Here is a 13,977-nt window from a genome sequence, read left to right as displayed (position 1 = left end):
GCACATGGTGGTAATGTGTTTGTGATTGAAGTGAACGTCTCCAATGAGGCGACCTAGAAGTCGATCGGGTCGAGATCGGACTCCACTTAAGTTAGCGGTGGTAATGTGAACAATGATGACAGTATGAAATGCCCAAAATGAAAGCTATGGAAACACGATGTGAAAATTGTATGATTCTTTTATTTGAGAATGTTGTGGCCATTTAAAGTTCCCTTTGAGTTATACTTGTGATTGCCTTATTTTTGTATGAATGTTCTTTCTAACTAGATGGTGTTTAGTTATACATACTAGTACTATTCCATGGTACTAACGTCTCTTTTGCCGGGGGCGCTACATTTTTAAATGAATGTAGGTGGCTCCATAGCGGATAGTGCCGATCGCGCGTAGCGGAGTGTTCTCCTTTCAAAGTCTTGGTGAGCCCCCTTTCTCCTTCAAGGGGTTATGTTGTACACCTTTTGTTATAGATATCCACTTTTGAGGTATAGCCGGGGCCTTGTTGCCGGCGTTGTTATCATTGTCTTTTGTATCCTTAGAGGCTCCGTAGACATTTGTGTGTGGGTTATGTACGGGTATTGGATAGATCAATGAACCATGTTGTAACTTTGTACTCTTGCTTTCTTCTAAACTATAACTGTATGAAATCTTGGAAGCCTAACTACGGTTTTAGGTTGTGTTATAAAATAAGCTATCAATGTTGAATGTACAACCCCTTTTTTGTCTATTTAAACGGAATCGGATTCCTTAATCACTTTGAGTTGGGTAGAAAGTGTTTGATAAGGCTTGCTCAGTGGGGTTCACTTGATTGAGCGCCGTTCACAACTCCTAAGGTTGGGGGCGTGACAAAAATAAAGCCCATATAAAGGGTCGTACCGATCCAATGTGTAAGAGCAACTGCCGACAACCCGTATAAAGGGTCATACTGATCCAATGCGTAAGAGCCACTGCCGCCAGCCTATATAAAGGGTCGTACCGACCCGATGCATAAGAGCCACTGCCGCCAATTCGTATAAGAGGTCGCACCAACCTAACGCGTAAGAGCCTAAGGGCCAGCTTGAAATTCACAAACTTGAGGGCTAATGAGCTCGAGTAGAAATTTGACTCGGAGACTGAGCCCGAAACAGTTAACTAAAAATGCCTAAGGGCACATATGTGAGAGCCACTATCACCAGCTTAAGTCAAAAGGTCATGCCGACCGAACGCGCAAAGGCCTACGGGCCAGCCTAACGAGCTTCATGTCCGAATTATATACCTAAGGGTCATTACTCAAAGTCCAGTTCACCTGGCCAATCATCAAATGACATATAAATTCAAAACGAAGAAGACATGCATAAGCAGAGGAAAATGCATGAAAGATGAAACCAAAAGGTTTTCTTTTATACGCATACGCGAAAAAATACGAAATCTACTTTGGCAAACTCTCTCTGAAAGCCCTATACAAAGAATCAAAAAGGAAAAGCCTAATCTACTTCCCCCTCGGGTAATGTAGACCGACGACCCCCTCAGAAAGTACATTTTAGACAGCTTCTACCATAACCTCCGGGTTTCCAATGGTCTCCTCCCCTTCAGGGACTTCGCCTCCATCTTCATCACCTCCCGAGTCACTGCTCCACTCGTTTTCGGAAGGGAGCAGGGCCGCAGCTTCATCTTCTAGGGTCTTCACCCTATCAATTTTGGCGATTAAATCAACGCCCCCGGCATGTATATCCTCGAGGGCCTGTCTCCGAGATTCTCATCGGGCATGCTCCACTGCTCGGGTGAAGCGCAGCTCAGCCTCTTCGGATACCCTCCGGGCCTGAGCATTTGCAGTAGTGGCATCCTCCTTATGCGAGGTCACGAGCCTCGGCCTCGTCCTTAACCTCGGATAGTGTAGTAACCAACTCAGTATGGAGATCCTTATACTTACTTATCTCGACCCTCGCATCTTCGAGGCAACGCTCGGTCAAAACCACCTCTCCCCGGAGGACATCTCTCTAAGAGGTTACCTCACTCAAATGCCGCTTAAGTTCGAGAATTTTGGAGTCCCTGGCTCGGAGTTCTTTCCCATGAGGACATCTTTCTCCTTAAGCTGCAAAAATCGACCCAAAAATGTCAAAACACTAAAGTCAATTAGACTTGTAGACAAAAAACAAACGGGAGCTATGTAACCTGTTCAGTAAGACGATCCTTCTCCCGGGACGCCGCCTCCAAGAAATCCCGGAGGTCACGAAGTTTTTCCTTCCTCCTGGTAGAAAGAGCCCTGAGCTCATCAGCTTTCGAGGTAAGCTTCTTATGTTTGCCCTCGTGACGAGTCAGCTCGGTTACAAAATTGGCAAACATTTGATTATAAAGCACCTTGGCCTGGAACCACGAAAGGAATAAGGTTAGCAGGGCAAAGGTCGGGGCACCAAGCAGAATTTACTAATATGTTACCTGCTCGCATAGCCTATCAATCTCATTAAAAATAAGCGAAAGGTCTGGCTCAGGCTTTTCCTCAGGTGCAGCAGAAGAATTTTCAAACATATCTGTATCGTCAACGGACATCCCCACGTCGAGAGACTCTGTGTTGGGGGCGCCTTGCATCTCCTTCTGAGGGAAAGCCAATCCCGAAGGGGAATCACTCATTCAACATCCTTGGCTAATCGATCGGGGTTGTCCTTTGTTTCTGAGGAACTTCGAGGTTGGGCTCCCCCGGATCGCCTACCAAGCGCACCTCGGCTCGAGGAAAATTTTGGCCGTCAGTCGGCTCGGCAGTACCGCCCGGTATACCTTTGTAGGCCTCTTCAGCCCGAGGCGGGGAGACAATGGAACCAAGCCACGATTCGGAAGCCGCCAACTCAACAGTATGCGAAGCAGTCAGATCCTCTCCCCCTTCGGGTGCTGTCAAGGGATCATCTTTCTTCGCGCCTCCGGCTCGGGGGCTCCCTGACAATTCTGGAACTAAAGCTATTGAATCATCCTCAGGACCTTCCATTGTGGTTTTCTTGGACTCCAGAGGACGAGTCGACGACCTCCTCGTTTTTTCCTCTTTTCGCCGGGATTTGAGGCGCCCGCTCCACCGGGCAGAGTCTGTCTCATCAAGAAGACCTCCCCCATACCTGCCCAAATACTAAACAAGCATGAGGAATGAGAATGCAATCAGCAAAAACTTTTGTAAGATTGAAGCTACAGCAGAAAATAAAGTCCCACCGTTATCCTTGGCTTCCCATCGAGCCCTGGATAAATCGCGCCACACGCGCTCAACATATGAACAGATCGATTCCAGTTTAGCCACCCATCCTAAAAGATCCTTCTCTGCATCAGGGTACAACGCGACAACTGTACCAGCGGAGGAAGTCAATTCATGAGGAAATGCATACGAAGGAAAGAAACGGGCAGTTAATTAAGTATGTTTACTTACGCTTCATGTTCCATCCTTCGGGGAACGGAATCCTCTCTATATGGATCATGTCCGAAGTCCTAACTCAAACAAAGCGGCTCATCTACCCCCCCCCCCCCCCGCGTTCCTAACCTCGTCGGTACAGGCAAAGAAGGCCCTCGAGGCCCGGTGGCAGAGCTTAATCAGGCCCCCACGGGAAAGTCGGGGACTGTACATTCTGATCAAATGGTCAAGGGTGAAAGACATCCCCTTAATCATATTCGTGTAATACCTGGTCATGTAAACGATATGCTAGAATGACGGGTGAATTTGGCTGAGAGTCACTTGGTATTGTTCGCAGAAATCGAGAATCACGGGGTCTATCGAAGGCATGGATGGCACCGCCGGACCAAGGGTAAATGGATAAGTATATATACACTGAGGAAGTCGGCCTTATACGTCGTTACATCCTCCCCCCGAGAGGGAACCTCCACTAACACCGCATCTCCCCAGCGGCAATCGACTTTTACCCTCTCGATGTCCGTTATTAAACTGATGTATCGAGACGCGGGTTCACATCGCCCCGCCTTCAAAGAAGGTCTTTCGACCTTAAAATCAGAGGTCGTCTCAAAAGCCTCTGGAATGTATTCTCCAGCCCTAGGAGATGTTGCTGCTTTACCCTCAGAAGAGAGCGTGGAAGAGGAGGGCACATCTTCCTGAGGGACAGAGGTTGAAGCGTTCGCCATTGTTTCCAAAAGTTACAAAAAATAAACAAAAAATCGCACTTCAGGAGAACACGAGAGGAAGGTGAGAAGAAAGAAAAACTCTGCTGAGAACCTGATGAGGCAGTAGAAAAGAAGGGACGAAGAAATGAGTATTTATAGAAGCCTAACATGTGCGGTTGGAACAGACCAAAAGGCAGCCAACCACTATAATTAATTCAAAGGCTTTGAGGACTGTGTGGACGCGACCTTTAGAAGCCCAGTTTGTTACATCAGTCACTTGCCAGGGCGCAGCTACTTGCTTCGATAGAAGCACCGGAGGGGCAAGATCTTGAGGTCGTTTCTCTTTGTTTTACTCTAAGAAACGCGGGGACTATCTGTATGCGGCTAAATTTGATAGACCAATTTCACGGTTTGCGAGGCACTACACAATTCCATCTCGAAGTGCCCGAAGAATAGCTCGGGGTTTGGAGCCTTCGAAGGATCTTCACGCCCGGTGTCGAGGCGGAACAAGCCGGTGGTTATCAAAAATAAGCGGGAAGTTCCCTAGGAGCGGTATTTTTTTGACAATGCCTGCACTGATAGTTGTATACAGTAAAAATTAGTGGTCCAATTTTGTGATCATTAAGGCGCCTCGTAAAGACCGCCCCTAGAAGGCTCAAAGCTCAGCTCGGGGTTTCGACCCCGTGTTTCCTTAGTGATCGACTTTGAGGCAGTATTCATAATGATCGACCTTGAGGCAGTGTAAACCAACGGCTACGACGCACTAGCGAGAAGTTTCCAAGGCATATGATCAAAGCTGACAAAACCTGCAAGGGAAACACTAGTCTGTGCCAGACTAGTGACTAGATGTGCCAGCTATTTTTCTTTATAATAATTACTCATGTACTATGTTGGGAGTTCCCTCCATATATAAAGGGGATCCTGGTCATTTTGTAAAGGGATCTGATACGCAATATTGAATATATAAGATCATTCTCTCTGCTCTCTAACTCAACTTTTTCTCTTGATTTCACTGCTTACATTTATTGTCTATATTCGTAGTGTTCTATTTATTGTTCTTCATTTATTGATCATTATTAGCCATAAAAGGCTTCCATCAAGGCTGTCCTAACTGTTAATCCTCCATCGACTGCCCTTGGCAGTGCATCCGACTCGACCTCGAGGCCCCGAATACACAAGCTCGAGGCCCCCGATTATCCGCCATTCAGTTCGATTATTACATTATCTACGATCTATCATCTTAATTTCTAATCCTTCACCTAGCATCTATTGCCAAACAACTAGCATAAAAATAAATCACATATTTTTAGAACCACAAAATCAAATCTAATTGTTATTAACATTTTGAAGCTAAACATGAAGCTAGCAAGTATCAAGGTTCATGAAGAACCATTCAAGATTCAAGATTAAGCTTCAGGAGACTTATAGATAGGAAACTTGTAACTCATAGCTGATAGGTTTGTTTAGTTCTTTTAGGTTTTGATTCTGCTGTAATAACAGGACCACAGACCGGAGCCTCGACGGAACCTCACTCAGCTCTCCAACTCATCGTTCCGTCATTCTCCTTGAACTACACGCGACCTGATTCCCTTATAACCCGGGATATGTAGGCTGTCCAAAACCAGGACTCGGTTGCGCCTTTTTCTTTCATTTTCTTCCTCTTTTGAATAACGATATGGTCAAAAATTAGTCACACGGCTCACTTTGTCTTTGCCTAAAAACTCTTCATGTTTCCAAGCAAAGAGGGGCAGCTGTGAGCACCTAATTTTTTACTATATTTAAATTTTTCATCACTTAGTTTGTAAATATCTTTAAATTTAATCTAGATATTTTAAATTTTGTTTTACCTTTTTATAGGTTTTACTATTAAAAAAAATAAATTAAAATGACAAAAAAATACGTCCTCTTTTAATTTTAGAAAGATTAGTGATTTCGCAAATATTCCGTAGTAGCATTTGTAAATTTGCTAATCTAAAAAATAGTTTAGCTAATATTTTTTATCTTTGTATTTATCTTTATTTGTCTTCAAAAAGGAAAGAAATTGAAAAATAAAATAAAAAACAATAGCCAATCAGAAATGAGCAAGTCGTAAAGATTTTCTTTGTAACAAACTCTACACCTGCCCTCACGTCACTAGGAAATACTCAGCATCTTTCTTCCTAATTTCTACTATATAAAGATACACACACTCAAAAAAAAGAGGATGCAAAAATCACAGAGAAACCTAGCTGGTCTAAGAGAAAAAGAGCACCTGAAAACAAAGAAAAGCTAGCGGCGCCGCAACACCCTCGTCACCTTCTGCCCGTATTCTTCTTCTTGGTGTAGATGTTTTACGTCCAAAACAAAACGAGAAGGGAAATAAAAAAATCAACAGTCGTGGCTTATTTGCTTCCTCCAAAACATCATCCAAATACCATTTTCTTTTCTCCATTTTCTGGCCATATAAAAGCTCAAAAACCCAGCTCCCTACCCCCAAAATCCACCACTATAAACAACCATTACAACAGCCTTTCTTCACCTGAAATAGGGCCCTAAAAACACCCATCTGTTGGACACATGCCCATGTTGTCCAGCCAAAGGTCCAATGGCCTAATCCTATTCTCTTTTAGTTTCCATTCTTATTTGGAATTGGATTCGATTTATTCCTATTTTGAGTGGGTTATGGCTTTAAGAGAAATCACCACTCATGATCTATAAATAGGACAGCCTTGGAGAATGATTCTATGCTCATTGATACAAGTCTTTGAAATACTTAAGCACATAAGAGTGGTTTTTGAGAGAGCTTTCATCAAGACAGAAGAGAGAAGAAAAGTATTTGTTTTGCTGCAGATTTTTATTCCAACCATCCAAATTCAAATCATGTTTTCCGATTCGTTAACCGTTGGATCGGGCGGAAATTTTGACTGAGTGTTCGTAACATCTTGGTCTTGGATTTGAACGGTGGAGATCGGATTTGGTGGCTCGTAGCATCTGATTTCGAGCCTCGAACAGAAGCTTCATTTTTGTGGATTATTCTCTTTCTTCAATTGATTAGTTGTTGCTCTTGTTGCTATTATTGCTCCGTGTTTGGCCCTTGTTGTGTAGCCAATTTGGAGAACTTTTGTAACCCTCTTATTGTTATAGTGAAGCTTTTTGAATCTTTGTGTTCCCGTGGTTTTTACCTTCGATTTGAAGGGTTTTCCACGTTAAAATTTGGTGTTCTTTATCTTCTTTATTTTTTGGTTTGCCTCTTCCTCAACATAACAGTGGTATTAGAGCCTTGGTTATTTATCCGGGTTGTTACGGAATGAAGGCGAATATGAGCAAGATGGTATGTTTAAATGGGAGAAATTATAATATTTGGAGAAGCAAGATGAAAGACTTGTTATTCGTGAAGAAGATGCATCTACCCGTTTTTTTAGCTCATAAACCCGAGAGTATATCCGATGAAGATTGGGATTTCGAGCACCAACAAGTATATGGATATATACATGACAATGGGTTGAAGATAATGTTCGCAACCATATTGTGAACGAGATACATGCGAGATCATTATGGGAAAAGTTAGAGACTCTTTATGCTTCAAAAACCGGGAACAACAAATTATTTCTGCTAAAGCAATTGATGACCTTTAAATACAAGTAAGGCAGCCCTATCCTTGATCACATAAATGATTTTCAGGGCGTCCTTGATCAGCTATCTGGAATGGGGGTTAATTTTGATGATGAGATACAAGGACTTTGGCTTCTTAATACTCTGCCAGACTCTTGGGAAACTCTTCGTGTTTCTTTGACAAATTCAGCTCCTGGAGGTAAGGTGACCATGGAATATGCCAAGAGTGGTGTGTTGAACGAGGAAGTAAGGAGAAAATCTCAGGGTTCGTCCTCACAAGCAGATATCTTGGTTACAGAAGACCGGGGCAGAGATAGAGCAAGAGGCTACACGGAATAGAGGTAAAAAGTAGAAGTAAGTCAAGGTCCAAATACTATAATATTACATGCAACCACTGTGGCAAGAAAGGATACATCAAAAGGTTTTGCCGCAAGTTGAATCAAGACACTAGAGAAGGAAAGAAAGTTGAAAATAACGAGAACAATGTTGCTGCTATTGTTCGAGATGACCTTCTTTTTGCTTATGATGAAAACGTCATCAATTTGGTATCCCATGAGACTAGCTGGATAGTAGATTCTGGAGCTACCTCACATGTCACACCAAGAAAAGATTTTTTCTCATCTTATACTGTTGTTGATTCTGGAGTGTTAAAGATGGGCAATGCCAGTGAAGTTAAGGTGTTTGGTGTTGGCACAGTTTGTTTGAAAACTAACAATGGTTCAACGTTAGTTCTTCAAGATGTCAAGCATGCTCCAGACTTTCCTTTCAATTTGATCTCCGCAGGAAGATTAGACGATGAAGGTTACCATAATGCCCTCTTTAATGGCCAATGGAAGCTCACTAAGGGCTCGTCAGTAGTGGCTCAGGGAGTCAAGTCTGGTTATTTATATGTGACACAGGGCTCTATTCTTAATGACTTAATAAATATGGTGGAAGGTGATACTTTATCAGAATTGTGGCACAGAAGATTGAGTCATATGAGCGATAGGGGGATTACGTGTTTGGTTAAGAAAAGTTTGCTTTCTGGATTGAAACAAGCAAAGCTGAAAAGGTGTATCCATTGTTTAGCTGGCAAACAGAAAAGGGTTTCCTTTCATAGTCATCCTCCCTCAAGAAAGCCCGATTTATTGGAGCTAGTACACTCTGATTTGTGTGGTCCTTTTAAAGTAAAGTCAAAAGGTGGTGCACTTTACTTTGTGACCTTTATTGATGATCATTCTCGTAAGCTCTGGGTGTATCCTTTGAAATCTAAAGATCAAGCACTTGGCATGTTTAAGGAATTTCAGGCCTTAGCTGAGAGACAGACGGGGAAGAAATTAAAATGTATTCGCACTGACAATGGTGGTGAATATTGTGGTCCCTTTGATAACTATTGCAAGGAACAAGGAATTCGTCATCAGAAAACTCCGCCCAAGACGCCTCAATTGAACGGTTTGGCAGAGAGGATGAATAGAACTCTAGTTGAGAGAGTTAGATGCTTACTTTCAGAGGCTAAACTTCCAAATACATTTTGGGCGGAAGCACTTAACATTGTTGTCTATGTTATCAATTTGTCTCCTGTTGTTGCTTTGGATGGTGATGTCCCAGACAGAGTTTGGTTTGCCAAAGATGTTTCTTATGATCACCTGAGAGTTTTTGGGTGTAAAGCTTGTGTGCATATTCCTAAAGATGAGAGATCAAAACTGGATGTCAAAACTAAGCAGTGCATCTTTATCGGTTATGGTCAAGATGAGTTGCGGTATCGTTTTTATGATCCAGTTGACAATAAACTTATTAGAAGTCGTGATGCAATATTCTTTGAAGACCAAACTATTGAAGATATTGACAAAGCTGAGAAGATAGATTCTCAGAGTAATGAGAGCTTAGTTGATATTGATCCAGTTTCAATTGCTAAGGCACCTATTGCACATAAAGGAACCCAAGACAACGATGGAGATAGTGATCAAGATCAAAATGATCATCATGGTATAGATGTTATGGATTCTCCAGTTTATGAAGTTGTGGTTGATCAGCAATCAATTCCTGCACAGGTAACTACTTCGAATGCTCCTGAAACCTCTCTTAGAAGATCTACAAGGGAGAAGCAAAAATCCATGCGTTATCCTCCTGATGAGCATGTACTTTTGACTGACATGGGAGAACCTGAGAATTATGATGAAGCCATGCAAGATAATCACAAAGATCATTGGATGGAAGCGATGGAAGATGAGATAAAGTCAGTCCATGAGAATGGCACATATGAGTTAGTGAAATTGTCGAAAGGTAAGAGAGCTTTATCTAACAAATGGATATTCAGAATAAAGCAAGATAACCATACCTCTGCGCCTAGATACAAGGCGAGGTTAGTTGTTAAAGGTTTTGGCCAGAAGAAGGGAGTTGACTTTGATGAAAGTTTCTCTCCTGTTGTGAAGATGTCTTCTATTGGTGTGGTTCTAGGCTTAGCCGCAAGTCTAGATTTAGAGGTTGAGCAGATGGATGTCAAGACTGTTTTTCTTCATAGTGATTCAGATGAGGAGATTTATATGGAGCAGCCTGAGGACTTAGTAGTTAATCTTGCAAATAAGCATGCGCTTTGCAGAAAATTGGCAGGCATGAAGCCTGTCAATAGTTCCTCTACTTGAAGACACATTTGGCCCCTTGGCTGGAGGGGGAGTTTGTTGGGCACATGCCCATGTTGTCCAGCCAAAGGCCCAATGGCCTAATCCTATTCTCTTTTGGTTTCCGTTCCTATTTGGAATTGGATTCGATTTATTCATATTTTGAGTGGGTTTTGGCTTTAAGAGAAAGCACCATTCATGATCTATAAATAGGACAACCTTGGAGAATTATTCTATGCTCATTGATACAAGTCATTGAAAGACTTAAACACATAAGAGTGGTTTTTGAGAGAGCTTTCATCAAGAGAGAAGAGAGAAGAAAAGTATTTGTTTTGCTGCAGATTTTTATTCCGACCAGCCAACTTCAAATCACGTTTTTCCGATTCGTTAACCGTTGGATCGGGCTGAAATTTTTACTGAGTGTTCGTAACATCTTGGTCTTAGATTTGAATGGTGGAGATCGGATNTAAAATGAGGAAGAAGAAGAAGAAAGGCGGGTAAATAGTTTGGGGAGCATGGGTAGGAGTAGTGAATATTTTGGGTCTGGGCATTAAGTAAAAATTGCACGGGGCGCCCTATTTGGTTGCCCCCATTTAACCTATACCCATTTTTTAAAATTTTTTTTAACAACTTCAGCCCCCTTTCTCCTCCTCAAAGTTTTATCTTTTCTTTTTTTAGAAGTAAGGTTCATCCCTATCTGCTTCTTCTTATTTCTCCGGTGAGTCCTATAAATTTTCAATCATTTCTTCCTTTTCGCCGACACCCTCAGCTGTAAAGGTTCTATCTTGGTTTTGCAACTTGAATCTTATGCACCTTGTGGTTGAAAATGAATTGAGTGGGAAGAGAATAGGAATATCAACTGTTAGCACTAACAAAAATGAACTCTTGTTGTGCAGAATCTATTGGAATGAGGACCGGAGATGATTCTGAGCCACTGGTGTGAAACGGTTCTATGTTGTTGGACTGCTTGAGATAAGTATATAAAGAAAAGGAGTTTCAAAGCTGCCTGTCGTACTTCAGCAAATAGCAGCAAATAAAATTAAAGCCACAGCTTTAAGTTACTTCGTGTGGGTACAACATGCCCCCTAGAGTGTTGGGCACATGCCCATGTTGTCCAGCCAAAGGCCCAATGGCCTAATCCTATTCTCTTTTGGTTTCCAATCCTATTTGGAATTGGATTCGGTTTATTCCTATTTTGAGTGGGTTTGGGCTTTAAGAGAAAGCACCACTCATGATCTATAAATAGGACAACCTTGGAGAATTATTCTATGCTCATTGATACAAGTCTTTGAAAGACTTAAGCACATAAGAGTGGGTTTTGATAGAGCTTTCATCAAGAGAGAAGAGAGGAAAAAGTATTTGTTTTGCTGCAGATTTTTATTCCGACCAGCCAACTTCAAATCATGTTTTCCGATTCGTTAACCGTTGGATCGGGCTGAAATTTTGACTGAGTGTTCGTAACATCTTGGTCTTGGATTTGAATGGTGGAGATCGGATTTGGTGGCTCATAGCATCTGATTTCGAGCCACGAACAGCAGCTTCGTTTTGTGGATTATACTCTTTCTTCAATTGATTAGTTGTTGCTCTTGTTGCTATTGTTGCTCCCTGTTTGGCCCTTGTTGTGTAGCCAATTTGGAGAACTTTTGTAACCCTCTTATTGTTATAGTGGAGCTTTTTGGATCTTTGTGATCCCGTAGTTTTTACCTTCGATTTGAAGGGTTTTCCACGTTAAAATTTGATGTTCTTTATCTTCTTTATTTTCGAGTTTGCCTCTTCCTCAACATAACACCATCAACAACCTTGAAATCTGCCCGAAAATATCTCCTAAACCCAGCTCAAATCAAAACCAAAAACCAGCTTGAAACAGTCCCAACGCACCTCTTAAATGCAGCTCAAAAATGCTGCCAGACACAGCTGCTAACAGCGACAACAACAACCCCGAAAATCAGTTCCAAACCAGCCCTAAACTGTCCTAAAATCACCTGAAACGTTCAATCCGTCAAGGTCGCCGAGATCGGGTTTGAGTTTTCTGTCAAGATTCCTATCGTGGGTCGCACCTTGATCCAATTCTTGTCACCATTTTCGCCGCTGATTTTAGCCATTGCTGTGTAAGCTTGTTTGGATTGTTCTTTAAATATTGGGAAGCTTCATAAGGTCCGTTTCTTTTTCTTTCTTTAAATGATGCTTTACTGTTGTTTTCCAATCATATCTTTTGAGTTGTAGTTCCTTATTGGCTTTATTTAGTATGAATTTTAATCATAATGCTCTGTGTTTAGTCGGCTTCGATGATTAGTTGGCGTTTTAATTCTCATGATCAGTTGGTTTGATTGTTGAACATTTGAGATAGATGTGTATTTCTAGTCTTCTGAATTTTGAAATCATGTGTAGTAGGGTGTTATTTCATTTGCTAAATTTGAGGTAAAATATTAGAATATATATAAGGAAAAATGGCCATGTCAAAGTACTCTGTAAATCGTTTGCTTTTGAAAAATTGTTATCTGATTAAGCATCTGACTTTGGCGTAAATCATTACTAGTTCAAAGTAGTCCAATCCACAAAAGTTCAACTTCTCTGGTTTTGTAATATGCTACAATAACTTTGGCCTAGGAGTCTTAAAATTGGAAAAGCTCATTAAAGGTTCATTTCCTTCTCTTAATGCATTTCTTGCTCATGAATGGATTAGTATCATGTTTTTCTTCCGTTAATTAGTAGATCTTTAATTGTTCTGTTTCATTGAATATTGGGGTTGTTTCTTTCTTGGCAAGGAATAAGAATAGGCCATGAGTGGTGTTAAGTGAGAAAAATGTATAACTCTTAAGCCTCACAATAATCTCAAATTAGAATAGGAAATAAATCACAAACATTGTAGCTTACTTTAGGCGCGATTAATAATGAATTATCGTGACTATGGGTACGGTTCCCGTGGCATAGTCACGATACATAAATCCAAATTCGAGTGCATGTTTCATGCGACTCGACCACAACTTCGAAAATAATAATAAAGTAAACATGTTGTAGAGCGTGGGTACGGTTCCCGTGATGCGATTCGCAATGTGTACGAAAACAAACGAGTGCGCGACATCGCGACTTATTCAAACAAATTCCATAAATGCTAAAAAAGGTTAAATAAAAGCGGTTTAAAAGTAAAAGTGCACAATATGTTTAAAATACGTAATAAATTAGATAATTAGGCCAATTAATAATAGTTGAGTGACCGCCTTAAAATCACAGAACTCGGGAGTACCTCACACCTTCTCCCGGGTTAACAGAATTCCTTAGCCGGTCTTCTGTGTTCGCAGACCATAAATAAGAGTCAAATTTCCTCGATTTGGAATTTAAAATAAATCGGTGACTTGGGACACCATAAATTATCCCAAGTGGCGACTCTGAATTAAATAAATAATCTCATTTCCATTAATGTCACTTTAATTGGAAAAACTCCCTATCTCTTCGGGAAAAAGGAGGTGTGACAGTGCAAATGTTCAATGGAAGGGTTGTAAGCTCCATTTCGACCTCGAGCTGAGTCAGGCCCAGTGTCCTTATTGATCATAAAGATTACGAGTCGGTCGGGCCCTTTCCTTGACATTGTATCACTTGTTCAGTTTTAGGTATTTATAAAGGCTTCATATACTGTTTTGGTGTGTTTACTCGCATTCAGTTCCACATCTATTTCATGTCTTAGGACAATGGACACAGTGATATATATATATATATATATATATATATATAT

Source organism: Nicotiana attenuata, unplaced genomic scaffold (assembly GCF_001879085.1).
Source record: "Nicotiana attenuata strain UT unplaced genomic scaffold, NIATTr2, whole genome shotgun sequence".
In the NCBI taxonomy this organism is placed as follows: Eukaryota; Viridiplantae; Streptophyta; class Magnoliopsida; order Solanales; family Solanaceae; genus Nicotiana; species Nicotiana attenuata.
Note: the sequence above shows the minus strand (reverse complement) of the source record.